Raw genomic sequence first — 26,394 nt, 5'->3', positions numbered from 1 at the left:
GGGAAAAGCCACTGTAATCCATAAACTGTACTTTGGAAATTTATACTTACTAAATAAAAGTTTAAAAAAACGGACACCAAGAGATGGCACTACACATCCAACAGAGAACTTTTTTTTAAATATATGAAAATTCCAAAGGGCAAGAAAATTTACACAGGCTATAAATTAGAAGATAAAACTTGAAACTATTTTGGAAAATGCTAAGACATTGTAATATAAAACTAAGCATTTCCATAACTCATAGCCCATGACTTATTCCTTAGAAATATAGACAACATGAATAAAAAACAAATATACACACTCACACTCACATAAAAGATATTCTAAATGTTCACAGAAAAAGCATGTTTCGAAAAAAACTGCATAATTTCAAAATTTCTTTGTATCAAAATTAACTTGTCTTTCAATTCCTTTTTACAAAGTGAAGATACTTGCAAAATAAATTCCTCTTTTAATTCCATTTTTCATGAACTCCTTTGAAGTACTCTCAAGTATATATCTCCATAAATAAATATTATAGAAAGAGTTATTTGTGAGACCCAACTGGAAACAACAATGTACTTTTAAAAGTTCATAGAGAATGGAATTAAAAGCCTTTTTTAATACAAAGAAATTTTGAAACCCATGCATAGATTTTTTTTTCTTAATATGCATTTTCCATGAACTTTCTGAAGATTCCTAACTTGTATTTGTCCATCAATTATATTAAATGGGTGTATTTAATTCCTAGGGCTGCCATAACGCAGAACCTCAAGTTGAGTGACTTAAAGTAAAAACAAAAACAAAAACAAAAAGGTATTGGCTTACAGTTCTGGAGGTTGTAAGTCTGAAATCACGGTTTCAGCAGAGCAATGCTCCCTCTGCAATCTGAAGAGGAGACTTTGCCTCTTCTCGCTTCCTGTATTTACCAGGTATTCTCTTTTTTTTTTTTCTATTTATTTATTTGACAGGTAGAGTTATAGACAGTGAGAAAAAGACACAGAGAGAAAAGTCTTCCTTCCATTGGTTCACCCCCCTCCTCAAATGGCCGCTAAGGCCGGTGCTGCACCTATCCAAAGCCAGGAGCCAGGTGCTTCTTCCTGGTCTCCCATGCGGGTGCAGGGGCCCAAGCACTTGGGCCATCCTCCACTGCACTCCCGGGCCACAGCAGAGAGCTGGACTGGAAGAGGAGCAACCAGGACTAGAACCCGGCGCCGATATGGGATGCTGACCCAGCAGGCAGAGGAGTAACCAAGTGAGCCACGGCGCCGGCCCCTACCAGCTATTCTTATTGCTCCCTGGCTTGTAAAATTGCACCTCTTCAAGCTCCGCCTTACCATCTTAGGGATGCCTTCTCCGTGTGTGAGTCTCTACTTTCTCCTTTATTGTCTCCTTTCTCTTGTGACAATGTCAGGCTATTGATTCAGGGTCCTCTTTAATGCCCTCATCTTAATTATATCTTCAATAATCCTATTTCCATCTAAGGTAACATTCTGAGGCACTGAAAATTAGGAATTCACCATACCTTTTTGAGGGACACAATTCAGTTTGTAACAATGGATAAAAAGATTTTCAATTATACTATTGTGGATCATTAGCAAACAACTTCCACCATATGGTTGAATTTCTTCAGCATAATGTAGAGTAGAAGGAAACTAGATACAAAATGAATCTAGGAGCCCTTCTATGTGATCACATTTATATAAAATTCAGAAAATATGGTTAATCTATTCAACAGTAGTCATAATAGTGGTTATCTGAGAAGCAACAAGAGACAAGCATGAGCAGATTGGTATGTTGGTACTATCCTGCATCTTTATGTGGATGCTGATTATACAAGTAAGTTCACTTTGTACAAGTTCATTGAACTGTATAATTAAGAATCATGCACTTCTAATATATTTCATTAAATTAACACTAACAAAAACATTATCTAATATGCCTAATTATAAAGCTTATTTTAAAACAGTTCCTTATTAAGATCTTTCAGATTGGATGTTGGTGATATCTAAATGGTACTGCATTTTTATTACACATTGTACTCCATCTATTAACTTGCCTTCATATTTTTGAGGCCCTGGATGTAACTATGTGTTTTAAAAGCTGTCTATCCTTACTGTACAAAAAGACATTTAAATATTTACACATACAGGTTTTAACAGAACTGGAAATAAATACACTAAGTGACTAGTATTCACTGAACATGAACTAGATGTTAGATTTTTTTAGACATCTTTATTTGGATATAGAGATTGTTCCAACTCATGAAGATTCTAATTACAAACTTTGTGCGTTATGATGCTACAACAAAAGTGATATGCATTTAGTAAAAATACTGGTCTGCTGAATTTTGATCTTTCCCTGGGTTGCAAATATTTGCACAATATGTGATGCTGCAGCAGCTCCTAGCCAGCCATGCAATCACAAAGATAAACAACTGATGTTCTACAGTGTTCTGTGTTGCTAAGTTACGATGTTCCATAGCTTTGATCTATTGAATGCATTATTGACTTAGGCTTTTTCTATCTATAATGCATTTATTGAGACACACACCCCTTATAAATCAAAGAACAATTGTAATTGACACACAAAATAAATAGATTAAAAGAATACAATTTGATCAATTTTGACATGAATATACACTTAAAACCCATTACCTTGACCAAAATAATAAACATATATCACACTCAAAAGTCTCCTCTCATTGCTCTGCATTTTCTTCTCATTTCTCTCCATATTCCTAAGAAACTCTGACTGCCTTTCTTCTACCTGAGAATTTACCTTTCTAGAAATTTATATAAATGGAATCATGAAATGTATACACTTTATCAGCAATCTGGAACCAGCAATATTATTTCAGGAATCATGCATGTAGCTCCATATGCCAACAGTGTATTCCTTTTTATCACTGTGCATTATTCCAATTTATATATACACCACAGTACGCTTATGTTCACATGTTAATGTACATTAGGTAATTTCCACTTGTAGGTTGCTACAAACATTCATGTACAAGGCTTTGAAAGCACATGCACTTATATTTATTTTGTGTAACTATCTAGGAATAAAAGGACCGAGTTGTATGTCTGAATGTTTAAGACATTGCCAACATTTTTTTCCATAGTTTTTGTAACATATCATATGCTCACAAGCATTATATCAGAGTTCTGCAAGTACATGGCACAATCATACTCTTTGAAACACAAATAAATAAACATTCCAATGAGTAGATAGTTGTGTTTCATTCTATAATTTCCTAAATGACTGATCATATATGTTCACATACTTATCTACCTTCTGTGCACCTTTCTTGGTGTACTGTTAGGACTATAGAAAAGGTGTACTCATTTTTTTTTGGATGTTTCCCCCTTTATTTTTGTGTTTTGAGAGCTTTTCATACTTTCTGGATGCAAGTCGTTTATCACTATGTGATCTGCAATTATTTTCTCTCAGGCTATAGTTTTGTTTTCTGGTCACTAAACAGTATCTCTTGAAGTAAAAAAGCTCTGAATTGAAGTCCAACATAAAATGTTGCTTTTATGGATCATGCTTTTGATGTTACAGCTAAGAAATTTTTGCCTAATAAAAGGTCACAGATATTTTATTCTAGTTTTTTCTGTAAGTTTAATAATTCTAAATTGTAAAATTAAGTCTGTCTATATGGTGCAAAGAATATATCAAGGTTGGGGCTGGGGGGGCGGAGCCAAGATGGCGGAATAGTGAGGGCGCACACCGATAGTCCGGGAAAATTTAGTTTAATAAAAGGGGAGTTACGGTAGCCTCAGAAAAAGAACCAGGAAAATATTGCAGAGGAAACTCTTCTGGATCGAGTGGCTGTGAATCGGAGGACCTACTGGGAGAACAAGGTCGCCCACCGCGCGGAAGCCGAGCCGCGGAAGCCACAGGGTCAGCGCGCCAGTGCAGGAAGGGGAGTGCATGTCACACAGACACCAGTGGGGAGAGTTGGGATGTCCAGGGCTCCGAGTCCACACATTGGTGCTGGAAGGGGAGGTGAGCTCAATAACCCGAGACATTGGCGGGGAAACGGGGGTCAGAATCTAGAGGGGGGCCGGAAAGTGCAGCAAACTCACTACCGGAAAGAAGGAAAAAAAAAAAAGCTTGGGGGTTTCTCTCTCCCCCAACCTTGCAAAGGTTGCAAGGCTGCAAGGCTTGAAGAATTCCCAAGAGACAAAGAGCAGGCCCCCTCTCTGGATTTACATATCAACAGGGGAGAGCTAAGGAACTGAGTCACTACAATTCAGTAGCCTAGGCAGCCCAGTGGGAGTCCAGAGGAGCCTACACAGACTCTTTGGGTAGAAGCCAGAGACTGGAAGCTAAATACCATCAATTCTGCACAGCAGTGCCGTGCGGTATTACTTACCCCCTGAATAAATAAAATAAATAAATAAAAAGAGAGAGATTTACCACTAATAACCTGAGGGTGTCACCTTTGCACACCCTTAACCAGGAAGAACCAAGCAGAGCTCTCAGGCCACACCCATCTCAAGCCTCCAAGGCTCCTCCAACAGCAGGCAGTCCACTTAACACAGACATAGTATAAAATAAAAAAAAAATTAAAAAAAAAACGCACAGTGACGAAAGAAGAATTAACTATGCCAAGCAACAAACACAAAAATCGAGGGAACAAGATCAACGATGACACTATGATGCCTCCAAATAAACAAAACTCCCCAAACCAAGATTATGAAGATGATGAGATAGAAGAAATGCAAGATACGGATTTCAAAAAATTTATGATAAGAACATTTAGAAGTTTTCAAAAGCAAATCCTTGAACTACAGAAATCCTTATTGCACAGGATTGAAAATCTCTCTCGTGAAAATGAAATTTTAAGGAAGAATCAAAATGAAACTCAGAAACTAGTAGAACAGGAAAGTGTGATAGTGAAGAGAAATCAAAATGAAATGAAGAGCTCAATAGATCAAATGACAAACACATTAGAAAGCCTTAAAAAGAGAATGGGTGAAGCAGAAGAGAGAATATTGGACTTAGAAGATAGAGCACAGGAAAACATACAGTCAAACCAAAGAAAAGAAGAGGAAATTAGAAATCTAAAAAATATTGTTGGGAATCTACAGGATACTATTAAAAAAACCAACATTCGAGTTCTAGGAGTTCCTGAAGGCATGGAGAGAGAGAAAGGATTAGAAGGCCTTTTTAGTGAGATACTAGCAGAGAACTTTCCAGGTTTGGAGAAGGACAGAGACATCCTAGTACAGGAAGCTCATAGAACCCCCAATAAACATGACCAAAAGAGATCCTCACCACGACATGTGGTAATTAAACTTACCATAGTGAAACATAAAGAAAAGATCCTAAAATGTGCAAGAGAGAAACATCAGATTACTCTCAGGGGATCTCCAATCAGACTCACAGCAGACTTCTCAAAGCATATACTAGAGAGCCGGCGCTGCGGCTCACTAGGCTAATCCTCCGCCTAGCGGCGCCGGCACACCGGGTTCTAGTCCCGGTTGGGGCACCGGATTCTGTCCCGGTTGCCCCTCTTCCAGGCCAGCTCTCTGCTGTGGCCAGGGAGTGCAGTGGAGGATGGCCCAGGTGCTTGGGCCCTGCACCCCATGGGAGACCAGGAAAAAGCACCTGGCTCCTGGCTCCTGCCATCAGATCAGCGCGGTGCGCCGGCCGCAGCGCGCCGGCCACGGCGGCCATTGGAGGGTGAACCAACGGCAAAGGAAGACCTTTCTCCCTGTCTCTCTCTCTCACTGTCCACTCTGCCTGTCAAAAAAAAAAAAAAGCATATACTAGAAAATATCTTCGGGAAAATGGCAGGGCAAAGTCACTACATATCAATAGTCACATTGAACATTAATGGTCTGAATTCTTCAGTTAAAAGACACCGTTTGGCTGCCTGGCTCACAGAACACAACTCAACTATTTGTTGCCTACAAGAAACACATCTCTCTAACAAAGAGGCATGCAGACTGAAAGTGAAAGGTTGGAAAAGGATATTCCATGCCAACAGAAACCAAAAAAAAGCAGGTGTAGCCATATTAATATCAGACAAAATAAACTTTAATACAAAAACTGTTAAGAGAGACAAAGAGGGACACTATATAATGATTAAGGGTTCAATTCAACAGGAAGATGTAACTATTATCAAGGTATATGCACCTAATTACAGGGCACCGGTCTATTTAAAAGATATGTTAAGGGACTTAAAGGGAGACTTAGATTCCAATACAATAGTACTGGGGGACTTCAATACTCCACTCTCAGAAATAGACAGCTCATCCGGACAGAAGATCAACAAGGAAACAGCAGATTTAATTGACACTATTGCCCAAATGGATCTAACAGATATCTACAGAACTTTCAACCCTACATCTAAAGACTTCACATTCTTCTCAGCAGTGCATGGAACCTTCTCTAGGATTGATCACATACTAGGCCATAAAGCAAGTCTCAGCAAATTTAAAAGAATTAGAATCATACCATGCAGCTTCTCAGACCACAGCGGAATGAAGCTGGAAATTAGCAACTCAGGAAACCCCAGAAAGTATGCAAACACATGGAGATTGAACAACATGCTCCTGAATGAACACTGGGTCATTCAAGAAATCAAAAGAGAAATCAAAAACTTTCTGGAAGTAAATGAAGACAACAACACAACATATCAAAACTTATGGGATACAGCAAAAGCAGTATTGATAGGCAAATTTATAGCAATAGGTGCCTATATCAAGAAATTGGAAAGGTACCAAATAAATGAGCTTTCAGCGCATCTCAAGGACCTAGAAAAACTGCAGCAAACCAAACCCAAATCTAGTAGGAGAAGAGAAATAATTAAAACCAGAGAAGAAATTAACAGGATTGAATCCAAAAAAACACTACAAAAAATCAGCCAAGCGAGAAGCTGGTTTTTTGAAAAAATAAAAAAAATTGACACCCCATTGGCCCAACTAACTAAAAAAAGAAGAGAAAAGACCCAAATCAATAAAATCAGAGATGAAAAAGGAAACGTAACAACAGACACCACAGAAATAAAAAGAATCATCAGAAATTACTACAAGGACCTGTATGCCAGCAAACAGGAAAATCTATCAGAAATGGATAGATTCCTGGACACATGCAATCTGTCTAAATTGAACCATGAAGACATAGAAAACCTAAATTGACCCATAACTGAAACAGAAATTGAAACAGTAATAAAGGCCCTCCCAACAAAGAAAAGCCCAGGACCAGATGGATTCACTGCTGAATTCTACCAGACATTTAAAGAAGAACTAATCCCATTTCTTCTCAAACTATTCAGAACAATCGAAAAAGAGGGAATCCTCCCAAATTCTTTCTATGAAGAAAGCATCACCTTAATTCCTAAGCCAGAAAAAGACCAGTAACCCTGATGAACATAGACGCAAAAATCCTCAATAAAATTCTGGCCAATAGAGTATAACAACACATCAGGAAAATCATCCACCCAGACCAAGTGGGATTCATCCCTGGTATGCAGGGATGGTTCAACATTCGCAAATCAATCAATGTGATTCACCACATTAACAGACTGCAGAAGAAAAACCATATGATTATCTCAATTGATGCAGAGAAAGCATTTGATAAAATTCAACACCCTTTCATGATGGAAACTCTAAGCAAACTGGGTATAGAAGGAACATTCCTCAATATAATCAAAGCAATTTATAAAAAACCCACAGCCAGCATCCTATTGAATGGGGAAAAGTTGGAAGCATTTCCACTGAGATCTGGCACCAGGCAGGGATGCCCACTCTCACCATTGCTATTTAACATAGTTCTGGAAGTTTTAGCCAGAGCCATCAGACAAGAAAAAGAAATCAAAGGAATACAACTTCAGAAGGAAGAAGTCAAACTATCCCTCTTTGCAGACGATATGATTCTGTACTTAGAGGATCCAAAGAACTCTACTAAGAGACTATTGGAACTCATAGAGGAGTTTGGCAAAGTGGCAGCATATAAAATCAATGCACAAAAATCAATAGCCTTTGTATACACAGACAATGCCATGACTGAGAAAGAACTGCTAAGATCAGTCCCATTCACAATAGCTACAAAAACAATCAAATACCTTGGAATAAACTTAACCAAGGACGTTAAAGATCTCTACGATGAGAATTACAAAATCTTCAAGAAAGAAATAGAAGAGGATACCAAAAAATGGAAAAATCTTCCATGCTCATGGATTGGAAGAATCAATACCATCAAAATGTCCATTCTCCCAAAAGCAATTTATAGATTCAATGCAATCCCAATCAAGATACCAAAGACATTCTTCTCAGATCTAGAAAAAATGATGCTGAAATTCATATGGAGACACAGGAGACCTCGAATAGCTAAAGCAATCTTGTACAACAAAAACAAAGCCAGAGGCATCACAATACCAGATTTCAGGACATACTACAGAGCAGTTGTAATCAAAACAGCATGGTACTGGTACAGAAACAGATGGATAGACCAATGGAACAGAATTGAAACACCAGAAATCAACCCAAACATCTACAGCCAACTTATATTTGACCCAGGATCTAAAACCAATTCCTGGAGCAAGGACAGTCTATTCAATAAATGGTGCTGGGAAAACTGGATTTCCACGCGCAGAATCATGAAGCAAGACCCCTACCTTACACCTTACACAAAAATCCACTCAACGTGGATTAAAGACTTAAATCTATGACCTGACACCATCAAGTTATTAGAGAACATTGGAGAAACCCTTCAAGATATTGGCACAGGCAAAGAATTTCTGGAAAAGACCCGGGAGGCACAGGCAGTCAAAGCCAAAATCAACTATTGGGACTGCATCAAATTGAGAAGTTTCTGTACTGCAAAAGAAACAGTCAGGAGAGTGAAGAGACAACCGACAGAATGGGAAAAAATATTTGCAAATTATGCAACAGATAAAGGGTTAATAACCAGAATCTACAAAGAGATCAAGAAACTCCACAAAAACAAAACCAACAACCCACTTAAGAGATGGGCCAAGGACCTCAATAGACATTTTTCAAAAGAGGAAATCCAAATGGCCAACAGGCACATGAAAAAATGTTCAAGATCACTAGCAATCAGGGAAATGCAAATCAAAACCACAATGAGGTTTCACCTCACCCCGGTTAGAATGGCTCACATACAGAAATCTACCAACAACAGATGCTGGCGAGGATGTGGGGAAAAAGGGACACTAACCCACTGTTGGTAGGAATGCAAACTGGTCAAGCCACTATGGAAGTCAGTCTGGAGATTCCTCAGAATCCTGAAGATAACCCTACCGTTCGACCCACCCATCCCACTCCTTGGAATTTACCCAAAGGAATTTAAATTGGCAAACAAAAAAGCGGTCTGCACCCTAATGTTTATCGCAGCACAATTCACAATAGCCAAGACCTGGAACCAACCTAAATGCCCATCAACGGCAGACTGGATAAAGAAATTATGGGATATGTATTCTTTAGAATACTATACCACAGTAAGAAACAACGAAATCCAGTCATTTGCAACAAAATGGAGGAATCTGGAACACATCATGCTGAGTGAAGTAAGCCAGTCCCAAAGGGACAAATACCATATGTTCTCCCTGATCGGTGACAACTGACTGAACACCAAAAATGAAACCTCCTGAAGTGAAATGGACACTATGAGAAACGGTGACTTGATCAGCATAGCCCTGACTGTTAATGAACAACCTAATACATTATCATTCTTAGTATTTTTTTTTGTCTGTTCTACTTAATATGACTTGTTTAATTCTGTAATTATCACACAGTTATTCTTAAGTGTTGAAAATTAACTGAAATGTGATCCCTGTTAAACATAAGAGTGGGAATAAGAGAGGGAAGAGATGTATAATTTGGGACATGCTCAAGCTGACTTGTCCCAAATGGTAGAGTTAGAAACATACAAGGGGATTCCAATTCAATCCCATCAAGGTGGCATGTACCAATGCCATCTCACTATTCCAAGTGATCAATTTCAGTTCACAGTTGATCATAATGAAAGGACTAAGAGTCAAAGGGAGCACATAAACAAGTCTAGTACCTGCTAGCACTAACCGATAGAATAAATAAAGGGGAGAGTGATCCAACATGGGAAGCGAGATACTCAGCAGACTCATAGAATGGCAGATGTCCTAAACAGCACTCTGGCCTCAGAATCAGCCCTAAAGGCATTCGGATCTGGCTGAAAAGCCCATGAGAGTATTCCAGGCATGGAAAGCCAAGACACTCTGGCAAAAGATCTCTGTGAGTGAGATCCCAGTGGAAAGAACAGGTCATCAAAGAAGGAGGTACCTTTCTCTGAAGGGAGGAGAGAACCTCCACTTTGACTATGACCTTGTCTAAACAAGATAAGAGTCGGAGAACTCAGAGGGCTTCCATAGCCTTGGAAACTCATGACTGGAGCATAGGGAGATTACTGATGCCATAGACAGGAGTGTCAATTGGTAAAGTCAACAACAGGAGTCACTGTGCACTTACTCCTCATGTAGGATCTCTGTCCTTAATGTGCTGTACATCGAGATTTAATGCTATAACGAGTACTCAAACAGTATATTTCACTTTGTGTTTCTATGGGCGTGCAAACTGTTGAAAGCTTTACTTAATGCATACTAAACTGATCCTCTGTAAAAAAAAAAAAAAGAAATTATCAATTCCCAATTGACTCTCACTGGGATTAAACATGACAATAGGTCTGATCTGATTTCATTATCATTTAAAAAATCATCTATTATTTTTCACTTTATGTTTCTGTGTGGGAGCAAACTGTTGAAATCCTTACTTAATGTATTCTAAGCTGATCTTCTGTATATTAAGATAATCGAAAATGAATCTTGATGTGAATGGAAGGGGAGAGGGAGTGGGAAAGGGGAGGGTTGTGGGTGGGAGGGACGGTATGGGGGGGAAGCCATTGTAATCCATAAGTCGTGCTTTGGAAATTTATATTCATTAAATAAAAGTTAAAAAAAAAGAAAGGTTGGGGCTGGCACTGTGGCTCAGCGGGTTAATGCCCTGGCCTGAAGTGCCAGCATCCTATATGGGCACCGGTTCGAGTCCTGGCTACTCCTCTTCTGATCCAGCTCTCTGCTATGGCCTGGGAAAGCAGGAGAAGATGGCCCAAGTTCTTGGGCCCCTGCACCCACATGGGAGACCTGGAAGAACCTCCTGACTCCTGGCTTCGGTTCGGTGCAGCTCCACCCATTGCAGCCAGTTGGGGAATGAACCATTGGATGAAGACCTCTCTCTCTCTCTCTCTCTTTCTCTCCCCCTCTCTCTCTCTCTGTGTAACTCTTTCAAGTAAATAAATAAATCTTAAAAAAAGAAGAAAAACTTTAAAAAAAGAATATATCAAGGTTAATTTTTTTGCATATGGATTGCCAAATGTTCCATCAGCATTTGCTGAAAAGCTCATTTTCCTTTATTGAATTCAGTTTTCACCCCTGTACGCTAAGTTAACATATACTATGGATTCGTTTCTAGGCTCTTTTCTAATTTGTTAATCTATTATCTAGCTTGACACCAAGTATGATCTTGAATACATAGTTTTATAATTTATCTTAAAGTCAGGCAGTATATGTCTTCTTATGGGTTTTTCTTTTCCAGATTCATGTTTTTTTTTATTTGTTAGGCCATTTTTTCTTTTGAATTTACCTATGAACTGTTTCCAGCTTAACATTTTATTTATTGTTATTTATATAAAATATTTTCCAGTTATATTACAGTAAAAGCTTAGATAAAATATTTTTCGATTATATTACAGTAAAATCCTAACATTACACTAAATAGTTATTGAATTCAGTACATAAAAAGTTAAAAGGCCATAGCTCAGCAGTAACATAGGCAAGAGCTACACACAAAAATCAAATGAAAAGATAATTAATTTATATAAATTCTTAAATTTATGTCATATAAATTCTTAAATTTATGTCATATAAATTCTTAAATTACCATAAAATTATTAAAATTTCAGTAGTATATAATCCTTGCATTTTTTTGTCAGACAAATAAAATTTTGATAAAACACTGTTTTTGCAGAAAAATTGATACATGGAGAAATTTCTTGCTTTTCTTTTTTGTTAGTTTTTAATATTTTAGCTCCTACTTTCAAGGGAGAACATGCACTGTTTTTTTTTCTATGGCTGACTCATTTCACACAAGATTCTTTCCTCCAGTTGCAATCATTTTGGTGCAAATGATACCATTTCATTCTTTTTATAGCTGAATAATATTCCATTATATTGTGTGTATGTGTGTGTGTGCACCACATTTTCTTTATCTGTTCATTTGATGATAGATCCCATCACTGTCTCCATATTTTGGCTATTGTGAACATTAGAATGAGCTGTCTCTTATCTTCAATAAATGGAATTTTGACTGGGATTCCATTTAAAATGTATATAAGCGTGGAGGAAATGGACATTTTGATAACAGTGAGTATCCTAAGTCATGAACAAACAACCTCTCTCCATTTATTTAGGTATTCTTTCATTTCTCAGAAATATTTAATTATACTTTTTAGTATTCTGCTTATGAATACCTTTTATTAGATATGTCTGTAAGTACTTCATACTTTTATAGAAGTCTAGGGAAATTTATATTCATTAAATAAACGTTTAAAAAAAAGGAAGTCTAGATGTTGATTTTGTGATTTCAGTTTCTAAATATTCATTGCAAGTACTGAGAAATTTATTTTACTTCTGTACAGTGATCTTATATTTTATGATTTTATTTAAATCACTTATTAGTTTTAGTAGTTTTTGTAATTTTAAGAGCATTTTCTGTGTAAATATTATTGGCGATTGTGAATTGAAGGCATTTTATTCCTTCTTTTGAATTTAAGATTCCTTTATTTCCTTGTCTTGTATGATTGCACTGGCTCGATCTCCAAAAAAAAAGCAGTTGAAAGAAGTAATAAGGTCAGACATTGTGGCCTTGTTCTTGATCTTATCTACTCTGCCATTAGCCACAGGTTCTTCCTAGATGCCTTTTATAACTTGAGGAGTTTCCTTCTATGACTAGTTGATTGAGAAATTGTTATCAGCAAGGTATAGCAGATGCCAAATGTTCTTTCTGCATCTGTTTAAATGATATGACTTTTCTTTTAGTCTATTAAAATGGGCAGTTACATTTATTGATGTCTTTGATCAAATTTTGATGAACATCTTTTCATCTCTGTGTTTGGGGACAATTCTCTTAGGTTTTTCTATATATATCCAAAGGGTTTCTCGGCAGCTCTCTCTGCTCCCTAACTTCATGTCTTTTCTTCCCCAGATTCTTAGCTCTCCCTCTCCAATTTAGAATTCTGGATTATCTCTCCTTATGTAGAAACCTGAAAAATCTCTGAACAGTTAGTTGGGGAAAGTGGAGAGCTCACCTAATTTATTTGTCTCTTGGGTATCAGTCTCTCATTGCCTGATTGCCATTGTTTCGAAAACTATTGTTTCCATTGTTTCAAGTGGAATTAAAAACACAATTCCTATTATCCTATATTGGACCAAAGTAGATTTAGACTTTGTATAAAATATTTAATGTCCAAAAAACTTTTTTGTTTCCTATCTCAGGAAAAGGCATCAACATGTGTACAGTTGCTCATAATGCAAACTTGGTGCTATCCTTGATTCTTCCCATTTCCTTATTGCACAATCTGTTTTGTCAAGTCTTACCAAGTCTTCTTTTCAAAACATATTGTCTGGAGCCAATGCTGTGGTGTAGCAGGTAAAGCTGCTGCTGCAGTGCTGGCATCTAATAAGGGCACAGGTTCGAGTCCTGGCTGCTCCACTTCCAATCCAGCTCTCTGCTATGGTCTGAGAAAACAGCAGAAGATGGCCCAAGTGGAGACCTGGAGAAAAAGCTCCTGGCTCCTGGTTTCAGATTGGCCCAGCTCCAGCCATTGTGGCTATCTAGGGAGTGAACCAGCAGATGGAAGACCTCTTTCTCTCTCTGCCTCTGCCTCTCTGTAACTCTGCTTTTCAAATAAATAAATCTTTAAATATATATAGTCAAATTAATCTACTTTTTACCACAAATATTGTCACTACACTACTCAATCCATTTTAAAATATGAAAGTTTACATAATATGCTCTCTGAAAGGCATCAGTTTTCCAGACCCGTGAAGAAACTGTACAAGATAGTTTCAAGAAAATTTTCAAAATACAAGACAAACAGAGGAGTTTCCATGTTTGTAGTGGCCTATATGGCAGGGGAAAACAAAGGAATTCAAATTTTTATTGAAAGGACCCAACAAGAAAGTTATTCAAACTTTTTTTCCATGTGTTTGGAAGTATAATATTCTATTTACCAAGAACACTTGCTCAAAAATGTCTACTTTCATTTCCTTCTCAATTCCAGTCAATAAGGGAGAAATCATTTTAGTAAATAGGGGTAAGGATGTTCTGTAATATTCTTCTTAGATATGGACAAACTTTTCTGCTGTTCATGTAATCACTGTTTAAAACTCTAAGACTATAGATAATTGCAGATTATCAATATACTATTCATACTTCCTTTCATTGACTCATTTCTTTATGCATTCAGAAAACATTTTTTAGAACCTAAGATGTTTTTGTTTCAGGATCTCTAGCTCTGGGATTATAATTATTAATAAGCACAATCAGTGTTCTCAAATGGTACGTTTTTGAATAATGAAGGTAGACTTAAGAACATAAAAGCTATCACAATCCTAAGAAAATTAATGGTTTAAGTGATGATGCTTCCTTTTGAATTTATATACAATCTCAAATTTCAAGATTGAAGGTTCAAGAAATGAGAAAGTATTTCCACAAGATCATCATCTACCACAAAATCTCAATCTAAGAGCAGGGTATTGTCTATTATGCAATCAAAATGATTAAAGTAATACACCTAATTTTGATGAAAAGAGAAATCAGAAGAATACCTAAAATCATCTACTTAAAACTTTTGGAGAAAATAGCATTACTGAAAGATAAAAAGGAATCAATTATGGGCACTAGTACACTTTCTAAATTTCAAACCTAGTGTATGTATGTGTGTATATATATATATATACATATACACTCATATATATATGCACATAAACATAGTGATAGACCCAGAATGTCTGTATAAATTTATATGAGAGAACATCATATTCGACAGCTAGGAAAAGACATTTAACATACTAGAAGAGACATTTATTTGCATAGTGATTCCAATTAAATAAAAATTAAATGCTTAAAAGCAGTTACTAAAGATTTTATAGTCTCCACAAAGAAAGCTATATAGATTTTATTGAAATATATAGATGCTTTAGTTTGACTAATATAATCAGATAATAAATTAGACCTAAGTACTGCAGGGAAGACAGTCTCACCTGACCCTTCAATTTCAGCTATATATCTACCTCATGGAATGATTCTATTAAAATGTATATTAAAGCACTTATTTTTATTAAATTAATAGAATATATTATAAAATCATCTTTCTGTGTTAATATTGTAAGTAATATTCCAAATGTATCCACTTTCTTATATTACACAATCAAATAAAAACTGAATTTTATATATTATATACACTATAGATATCCCCATGTAACTTAATTCGGGAACCACATTGAACTAATGAATACTACTTGTGGTACCAGACTGACCTAGGAACTCACACTGGTTACGTCATTTTGCATAATCACAGTTTTTCTATTAGATATAACAAGGGTATTTAAGCAATTCAGCTATTGTAACCATTGAATGAGATAAATCCTATAAAGTGCTGGGCATGGACTCTTATCTGTGAGCCTGGGTTTGACAATTTGCTTCTCCTCACAAGCATGTCCAGGTCACATTGCTTTGCAGTGTTAATGAAAAGGCCTTGCCAATCCTCAGACCTGTGTTACTTCACATACTGACAGGGCAGGGCCTGGTGCCCAATCCTGGAGGACTGAGCTGGCAGCAGGCACCCAGCTAGCTACAGGATTGGCAAATAAACATGACAGCTATTTCCTTCCAAGATTCTCAGAGCAGTAAAACGTTTATGTAGCTCCTGGGCAGAAGCCGGGACAAGACAGATTCAAGTCCAAGGTGAAGGAAGAGTGTGGATTAGTGAGAAGGGGAGCCACCAGTAGTATCAAGTCCTTCTTCTTTACAGTGACTCCAGCTTGAAACATTTGTTCTAAATTTTCTGCTTTGGTTCATATCTTAATAGGCAATTCATATTTGCATAGGAATAACTGAATTCTAGCCAGCTAGTCTGAAAGAATTCATTCCTTTGATGTTAAGGTACCTGGTTTGTGGACAAATGCATGAAGCTCAATGCTTTCATAATTGCCTGTGATTTTAGTATCCTTAAGATCAGTTATACACACACATACTCACATTGACACATACAAAGAGATATATGTATGTATACATAATAATTTATAACAAGTATGAATAATTCTTGTAAAGGCTAATAAAGATGTTTATAAAGTATGATTCACATGTGTGGTTAAAAAAAAAAAGATAGTTATTATTATAAAAGTCAGCAAGCTGCAGCGGAGAAAAGTCTCCTGGGAAGGTCACTTTAAGTGAATGAAACCTCCAGCAAAGTAGTAGCAGAAATACCAGAGATACTGAAAAAGTGCAGGTCATTGTGTATTATTAGAGTTCATGGCTAGAGTAGAGAAAGGAGGAAGCCAGTAGGGGTTAGGTTTGGTACGTCAGGGTCAAGTGCTAAACCATAAACTTCTTTGAATGGCATAAAACAAGATCATCACTCCAAATATCAGGGATTCAATGAATGAAAGAATAACTCTATCTGAATATATATATATATATAGAGAGAGAGAGAGAGAGAGAGAGTATGGGATAAAAAATAGCCTTTGTTTTTCCTTTTGCTAGTGCATTTTTCATTTTTTTCACTAACATTCCTTTCTGATGTGATAAAATATTCTAAAACTTTATGATTAATTCATTGCCCAGCTCTGTAAATTTAATTTAAAAACACTGAACTGTACATCTTAAAAGAATGAATTTTTACATAGAATTTCTCCATTTGTAATTTATTTCTCCTATTGATAAAGTTTAAATATATTTTTTTAACTTTTATTTAATGAATATAAATTTCCAAAGTACAGAATATTGATTACAATGACGTCCCCCCCATAACGTCCCTCCCACCCACAACCCTCCCCTTTCCCACTCCCTCTCCCCTTCCATTCACATCAAGATTCATTTTAATATATTTTATTTTTATCACATTGTTTATTTATTAATACATAAATCAGATTTCATGAATTTCACAGACATGATTCCAAAAATATAATCACACTTTCTTCTCTCCCCTCTTTTCTCTCCCTTCTTCTTTTTTTTCTTTTTTTCCTTTAATCTTTTGCAACGATATTCTTTGAATTCATTTTATAATCACAGGCTCAATGCTCCTCTAAACAAAGAACTCCACAAGTGAGAAGTAGATAGGCGACTGTTGCACAGGGATGGAGTCCAGGGTTAGAGACAACAGTCAGTCACAAGATGTGAACTTCGGATGTGTTAAAACACGGAATGAAGAAAATAACTTCATAGCAACTGAGTTTTCAAAAAGTAATATAGATTAGAGAGAAACTAGAACCTGAGAAACCAGAACAGACATTCTTGCCAGCTAGGTACGTCTGAGTGACAATTAAGGAGCTGAGATATTTGACAACAGCAACTTATGTGACCAATCTGGGATCATGTTCCTCATGGCTCCAGTGAGGGTAATACCCACCTTCAGGTGTCGGTGTTAGGATTTGAAAATAAATACATGTAACTTCCAGCTTACTATCATGATTGCCATTCAAGAAATATAGCTACCAATTTATTGTTATTATTATTGGTAAAACTGAAGTGTTCTTGTATATTAAGGATAATATAAGGCAGCATGATGAATAAAAACCCTGGAGTAACTCAGATTTTACTCAGGTAAGAGCTGGCAGCTTGGCCCTGGGACCATTCTCTACGTTCTCCCCACCAGCCCCTGTCCCTGCTATCCAGGCCTGCATACAGATGCAGTTAAGATGCCCATTCTGCAACATTGCAGCCAGAGAACATGACACCGGACAAAATCTTGTTGATTTTCACTTCTGTCTACTGAAAACTTGATATTTCTCAAAAGAAATATACCTGACAACTGTCTTTCCAGGTCAGCAGAGACGTCCATACTCATACAGACTCACTGCCTTGTATTATTTATTGAAGGCAGGTGAGGCAAAAGAAAAGAAGCAAAATCCAAAAGCTGAAATCTTCCACGAAGAACAAAAGCTAGCTTCTAAATTCAGAGGGGTTCATGCTACAGAAAACAAAACCATTGCAGATGAAACATGAAGCAGCTTTCCCCAGTCTGTGGAAATGGAGCCTGCGATCTTGGCCAATCACTAGATCTCATTTTATTCTGTACATTCATCTTTTTATAATAAACACCCAAATAATTATTATGAAACACAATTATTTAACATTTATTCTTAACCAATTCTAAAAGCATATATCAATAATTTAGTATGGCTCTAGAGACATTTTGAAAGACATTCAACTCAAAATATTGAATATTACTTGCATATGTGTCATTTTCATGGATGCTGTCTGCTGATTCTCACTTAACTACTCAATGAAGGAGTTACCAGGAACACTGCAGCTGTGCAAGTTTTGTTAAAGAGGAATCACACCCAAAAAGGCAAAGTGATTTACCCACATCTCCTATTTGGTGCTAGTTTCTCAGTGTAATTGCTAGAAAACTTACTGTGATTTTATGTAACTATAATCTTGTATTTCAATATTTAGGCGTGCAAAATATAATTTTGAAGGAAAATATGGTAAAATGGTTGAATAATCTCCCTTTCTCATAACTAACAAAATAACAAACAAAAATCAGAATATTTTTATAAGTAAAACAACTACCCGGCAGCAACCAGAGAAAGAAATGTTATCTCTAGCCTGCAACTTCACAAATGGGAATCAAAGTAAGAGAGATAAGATTTCGAATAGAGCAGCTGGCATTCTAATGCAGCTAGTTGAGTCCACTCTGCCTGTCAAAAAAAAAAAAAAAAAAAAAAAGAAAACGGAGGTGATGGACCAAGTGCTTGGGCCCCTATCACACACATGGGAGAGGCCGATGAAGTTCTAGGCTATAGGCTTCTGTCCCAGTCCTAAACATTGAAGCCACTTTGAGAGTGGAACAAGTGAATGGAAGATCTCTCACTCTTTCCAAGCCTGTAACTCTGCTGTTCAAATAAATATTTTTAAAAGATGTGTGTAGTCCTTGAAAAAAAGATTTTGAACAAAGAAAAGCCACATCATAAAACACAATAGGACAAAGTTAAGCTCTTTCACTATATTCTTACATTTAAAGAAAGCCAATTTGAGTCTTTAAGTGTGACTGAGGACTAATGGAAATAATGGTTGGGAAAAAATAGATAAGTAAGGCAAGTAACAAAAGGCTGCATGTGAGAAGTGAAAGCCTCTAGGACTACATAGTGACTATCTGGCGAAAATCTGAGAGCGTCCCCCCGTGGGAATGTGAATTACACCATTCCATAGCAATACGTTTTATAGACTTTCAGAAGAGCATAGCCCAAGTAAATACTGTACACCTCTACAGCTGAATTCTCCTCCTCCCCCTGACGATTCTGCAGGCTATAGAAAAAGAAAGAGCACATGAAAGGCTCAGTCTTCAAACTATTTTTGAAGAAGAAAGGAAACTGTTCCAAAATACAGTGAGACATTATATCTGATGGAATAAAAGCCTGGGTCAGAGCCACCCAAGACAGAATTCACATGTCAACTAGGCAACAGTTGTGCACTATAAAGGAGAATGTTTTGCATTATAAAAATATATGCTAGAAAAACATAACTGCTCAGCTCCCTATGCCACAAAAAAGGAGGATGAATGTCACTATGCAGGAGAACACTGTGCATATAAATTGAACCAATGGTATCTCAAAGGCTAGATGATAAAATGGAACTTTTTAAAGATTTATTTTATTTTTTTGAAAGGCAGAGTTACAGAGAAAGAGACAGATAGGGAGAGAGAGAGAAAGACAGAGAGAGATTTCCAACTACTGGCTCACTCCCCCAGTGGTCACAACAGCCAAAGCTTGGCCAGCCTGAAGCCAGGAGCCAGCAGCTTCCTCTGGGACCCCCATGTGGGTGGCAGGGGCCCAGTCACTAGGGCCACCATTCACCGTTTTCCCAGGCGCATTCACAAGAAACTGGAGTGGAAGTGGAGCAGCCAGGACTCAAATCAGGACCCATATGGGGTGCCAGGGCTTCAGGTATCAACTTTACCTGTTATGCCACAATGTCAGCCCCCAAAGCAGAACTTCTTTAATTTCTTTTTACTTATTTATTTGGGAGGCAGAGACAGGGAAAGACACACAAAGTTCTCCCATTTGCTGCCTCACTCCCAATTGCCTGTGAACTGTTGACTCGATCCAGTTATCCTAAGTAAGTAGCAGGAACCCAATTATTTGAGCCATCACCATTGCCTCCCATGGTCCACATTAACAGAAAGCTGAACTCAGGAGAAGAGCCAGGTGGGAGGAAAAAAAAAAAACCTGAGCACTGAGCACTCTGATACAGGGTGTCTTAACCAAAAGGCCAAATGTCCACCCTCAAAATATTATTTTTAAAGAAATGAGAAGTATGGTCCCTGAATGATAGATACATGATAGCAACCATTTCTTTAAAATATACTAGGTAGAAAATTATGAGATGAAATTTCCATGGCTGAAAACCAGTTAATGTCACAGAGAAAGGGCTTGACAAAATTTCTGTGAAAGTACATTAAAGGAGCCGGCGCTGTGGCACAGTGGGTTAATGCCCTGACCTGAAGCGCTGGCATCCCATATGGGTGCTGGTTCGAGACCCGGCTGCCCCACTTCCTGTCCAGCTCCCTGCTATGGCCTGGGAAAACAGTGGAGGATGGCCCAAATCCTTGGGCCCCTGCATCCACGTGGGAGACTGAGAAGAAGCTCCTGTCTTCAGATTGGCACAGCTCTGACCGTCGCAGCCATCTGGGGAGTGAGCCATCAGATGGAAGACCTCTCTCTCTCTCTCTCTCTGCCTCTCCTCTCTCTGTGTAATGCTGACTTTCAAATAAATTTAAGAAAAAAAAAAAAGAAAGTAAGTACATTAAAGCATAAAGACATTAAATTAGGGGGTGGCTCTGTGGTGTAGCAGGTAAGCCACTGCCTGCAGTGCCGGCATCCCATATAAGTATCGGACCTGCACCCACATGGGAGACCCAGAAGTAGCTCCAGGGTCCTAATTTCAGACTCGCCCAGCCTCAGCCATTGGGGCCATTTGGGGAGTGAACCAGTGGATAAAAGATCTCTCTTGCTCTGTCTCTCCTCCTCTGTCTGTAACTCTGCCTTTCAAATAAATGAAAAATAAATCTTTAAAATAAAAAAGGAGTTATTTGTAGCCCCATGTGTGTTGTACCTCAATTTACAATAGCTAAGATATTGAATCAACCCAGATGTCCATCAACTGATGACTGCATAAAGGAAATGTGGTGTACGTACACTATGGAATGCTACTCATCCATAAAAAAGAATAAAATCCTGTCTTTTGCAGCAAAATTGGTAAAACTGGATACCATTATGCTTAGTGAAATAAGCCAGTACCCAAGGGACAAAAATCATATGTTTTCTATGATATGAGGTAATCAGCTTAAAACACAAAAAATACATAGGAAAGAAACAGATATCATGTGATTTGATTGTTGTTTTCGGCCTTTGTTTACACTTCTGTGGAATTGTCGTCTTTCTACTTTTCATTTACTGAATATTACGGTTAGTGGTGCCTTAAGCCTGTGATTATAGAGTGGGCTGAAATCATGTTGGTGAAAAAATTGAAGGAAAAAAAGGAATGAATGAGTGAGAGGGAAGGAAGTGTGGTTATCTTCTTAGAACTGTACCAGTGAAATATGTAAAATCTATTCTCTTTACATGAATAATTTTTTTAAGATTTATTTATTTATTTGAAAGTCAGAGTTACACACAGAGAGAAGGAGAGGCAAAGAAAGAGTTCTTCCATCCGTTGGTTCACTCCCTAATTGGCTGCAATAGCTGGAGCCATGCCAATCTGAAGCCAGGAGCCAGGAGCTTCTTCTGGATCTCCCATGTGGGTGCATGGGCCCAAGGACTTGGGCCATCTTCTACTGTTATCCCAAGCCATAGCAGAGAGCTGGATCAGAAGTGGAGCAGCCAGGACTCAAACCAACACCCATATGGGATGGTGGCACTGCAGATGGAGGCTTTACCCACTATCCGACAGCACCGGCCCCTATTAATATTTTTTAAATGTTACAGACAAATAGGAATCCCCTATGTAACACCAGAAGGCAGAGGGTTATGGGCAGGGGAGGATGGTATAGGGATGAAGCAAATCACATTCAAGGTGAGAAAATAACACCTTGGCCTCACACTTGTCTATTATAACTTACTATAACAAGTTCTGTCTACAAGAAAATTAGCAAAAGAAACTGCTAACCAAAATAAAGCAAATAGGAAAAAACACAGTGAATGAATTATCCATGATTCATTCTCTGAAAAATTACTTGAAAATGAAATTCAACAAAAATAAAGAATAAGAAATGCTGCTAAGAACCAAATACAATAAAATATAAAACTAATAGGAACCTACTTTGGAGATTATGGTAAGAAGTCACGATGTTACTTTTGTGTACCTGAACCATGTTAAAATAATAAACAGAATTAGAGATGTATATATGAAAATAGAAAAACTTGCAAACAATATATGTTTGTATTTATATTCCATATTGTGGATATATATATATGTATATCTCCACAAATTTATATGAATAAATTGATACAAGCCATTCATATTTCGTTGTAACTCCCAGGACACACAGTATGATATTTTCATCCTCTGGGCCTTCCTTCTCAGCTTTGATGCAGGTGGTCAAAGAAGGGCAACTACTGGGTCCAGTTCTGAGTATTTATGGCTTCTTCTTACAAGGGAAGTAATTGGGTGCCGTCAAAATCATTGACTAATTTCTAATTCCTAAGTAGAGGTGGAGGGTTATAATTATGTTTGTTAATTTGCCTATCTTAAATATAAAAATAAAAATTACTGGTACAATGAAGCATTACTAAGCTTCATCAAGTTATTTTCGATTTATTGTCAGCTTTAAAATCATGGAGATATTATACTAAACATAGTCAAAATAAATTCCTTATTTCATTTCTCTTAGTCTCTTTCATGTCATCACAAACAATGCTATAACTAGTACTCAAACAGTATTTTTCACTTTATGTTTCTGTGTGGGAGCAAACTGTTGAAATCTTTACTTAATGCATGCTAAACTGATCTTCTGTATATAAAGAATCGAAAATGAATCTTGATGTGAATGGAAGGGGAGAGGGAGTGGGAAAGGGGAGGGTTGCGGGTGGGAGGGATGTTATGGGGGGGGAAGCCATTGTAATCTATAATCTGTACTTTGGAAATTTATATTCATTAAATAAAAAAAAACTGAAAAAAACGGAGATCCAACTAGTGAAAATAAATGATCTGTTTTGTTTTGTTTTGTTTTGTTTTGTTTTTTTTTGACAGGCAGAGTGGACAGTGAGAGAAAGAGACAGAGAGAAAGGTCTTCCTTTGCCGTTGGTTCACCCTCCAATGGCTGCCGTGGCCGGCATGCTGCGGCCGGCACGCTGCAGCCGGCGCACCGCGCCTATCCGAAGGCAGGAGCCAGGTGCTTCTCCTGGTCTCCCATGGGGTGCAGGGCCCAAGCACTTGGGCCATCCTCCGCTGCACTCCCTGGCCACAGCAGAGAGCTGGCCTGGAAGAGGGGCAACCAGGACAGAATCCGGTGCCGCGACCGGGACTAGAACCTGGTGTTCCGGCGCCGCAAGGCGGAGGATTAGCCTATTGAGCCACGGCACCGGCCTATGATCTGTTTTTAAATAAGTGAACTTTGTGAGAAAATGCATTTGAATTAAGTTATTTGAGTCATTTGAGATCGGCTGTATTAAGATAAATTAAAAAGAAGAAATGCAGCCAGGTTTACTGAAAAGCAGTAGTATAAAATAAGCAGTAGTAACACAAAAATATTGATATGTGAAAATATCACATTCATTCCATTAACAGCCAAAAAGAGAAAAGTACTTTCTGACTAAATCTATACAGCCAAATCCTGCATATTGTGCCCACATGAAAACATTTCAAGACTAGCATAATTTCAGAGTTTTTTTTTAATGTCTGGTAGTTTGTTTTAAATTTTTTCTAATATAAACAAATTCATGATTAAGAAAATAAAACATATCAGCTAATAAACCAGAGGAGTAGCTCACATTTTGGAATCAATCTCTACAATCATTCAGGAATTCTCTCATTCCCCCGAAGGGACAAGGGCCAGCAGCCTTCCAATGAAGTCTACTAATAAATTCTTAGAAAGCCTACAACCACCGGCATTTGGTTGAACCTGTAGATGGTTAGGTGCTTTTATACCCAAAGTAGGAAGGAAAAAAATAAGTTTTGTGAACTCTGAGAAAATTCACCCTGGCATTCAAAGAACTTTATGAACCAGAGGAGTTTCAACCCAAGGCAGATGAGCTCTTGCGAGTCCACATGTGCTAGACCTTTCTGAAAACAAAATTTTTGCCAGAACAAATTTTTTAAAAATTGTAGAATGCAGAACTTGACATTCTTGTTCATGAAAGTTTGGACTTTATGTAGAAACATGAAATTTGTGTAAACTATGCTATTGCAAATTGTATGCTTTCCCTAAAATTTAGAATTTTCTTACAGGGATTTTGCTGGCAAAATCTGTTGAACTAGATGTTGTTGCACATTTTGCCATCACATAATATTATTATAAAATAGAGAAATTGAAAAATACTCATTCAAGAGAGGTTGATGCAGCTTGCCCTCCTGTAGATTGGTATCATTTATCGCCTAAAGGAATTTCTAGTAAATTCCACCAATCCAATCATGACACTATACTGATTATGTTCCAGTCACAGCACACCCACATCTGAAGCACTTATCTCACACACATAACCAGTTTTTTAATAGATCAGCAAGAAACACAGTAAGCAATCTTGAGTTTTTAATAATAGATATGACACTTTATAAGTAATATAAATCAGCTGGAAAATTGAATTACCATAGTTAATGATGAATATAAAAACTATTATAACCATATCTGAAATTCCTTCTAATAGAATAAGGTAGGGACAGAAAAGCTGAAACATGATACACCTAAAGACTAAAGTAAGCCATGCTAAAAGATACCCAGTTGCTTCATGGGAGACTTTCTCTTAGGGCTTTTCTCTCTTAAAGAGTGCTGCTGTTCTCTATATAGTGAGGGATTATTGGGATATGGTGGTGAAGACAGAGAAGGAAAAATTTCGAAAGTGTTTCTGAGCACAATATTCTGTTACAGTTATGATACTATCTGTGGCCTGAGCTAAATGCACAGGGAAAATATCCAGAATTGGTCAGGACCATGTGTCTTCCAAGGTGCTTTTCTGTGATGGGTTTTTGAAAAGATTTATTTATATATTCGAAAGGCAGAGTTACAGAGAGAGAGGAGGGACAGAGAGAGAAAGATCTTCCATCCGCTGCCCAAACGCCCTCAATGCCCAGGACTAGACCAGACTGAAGCCAGGAGCCAAGAGCTTGCTTTGGGTCTCCCACATGGGTGCAAGGGCTCAAGGACTTGGGCCATCCTCTGCTGCTTTCCTAGATATGATAGCAGGGAGCTGGATCCGAAAGTGAAGCAGACAGGACTTGAACCAGCACCATGTGGAATGCTGGCACTTCAGGCGTTGGCTTTACCTACTGCATCACAACACAGACCCTTGGACGTTTTTAGGTGTCAACCTGGCTGGTTTATAGGGTGTCCGGATGTTTGGTCAGACATTTTTCTGGATGTGTCTGTGAGGGATTTTTGGCTAAGATTAGTATCTAAATCTGTAGACCGAGTAAAGCAGGCTGTCCTCCTAATATGGAAAGGGCTCATCCAATCAGACGAGACCTCAACAGAACAAAAATGCTGATCTGTCCGTCTAGTAATGGAAATACCCAGCTAACTGCAAGCACTGAGATATCTGTGTCTTCTTTCCTTCAGAGCTCGGAAATGCAACCTTACCTCTGCTGAGGTCTCGAGCCTGCTGCCTTTGGTCTGGAGCTCCCACCATCGGGTCTCTTGATTCTCTGCCTTCAGTTTCAGACCAGATTCTCACTGCACTAGCTCTCCTTAGTCTCTGGGTTGCACACTGCTGCAACTCCTAAGACTTTCTAGGCTACAAACTTATCTGAATTAATTCTTTATAAATCTCTTTCTTTCTATTTACATTCTGTTGGTTCTATTTCCCTGGAGAACAATGACTAATAGAGTTGATAATTGCTTTCTAATCAGCCAATGTTTCTAGAGGCTGTGTTATTTAACAAATAATGTAGTAAGACCCTTGCATGACTATTT

The 26,394-nt window shown here is 37.7% G+C and overlaps 1 pseudogene; it reads right to left on the bottom strand.

Annotated features, from left to right (window-relative positions):
• LOC100342976 (phosphatidylinositol N-acetylglucosaminyltransferase subunit C-like) overlaps positions 1–26,110 on the bottom strand; it is a 147,404-nt pseudogene extending 121,294 nt beyond the window's left edge.
• Between the last annotated feature and the right edge of the window lie 284 nt (positions 26,111–26,394).

The sequence above is a fragment of the Oryctolagus cuniculus genome, chromosome 4 (genome assembly GCF_051225735.1).
Source record: "Oryctolagus cuniculus isolate XC-2025 breed Fujian yellow rabbit chromosome 4, ASM5122573v1, whole genome shotgun sequence".
NCBI classification, from domain to species: Eukaryota; Metazoa; Chordata; class Mammalia; order Lagomorpha; family Leporidae; genus Oryctolagus; species Oryctolagus cuniculus.
The sequence above is the reverse complement of the archived record's forward strand: the minus strand, read 5'-3'. Positions and strand labels throughout refer to the sequence as shown.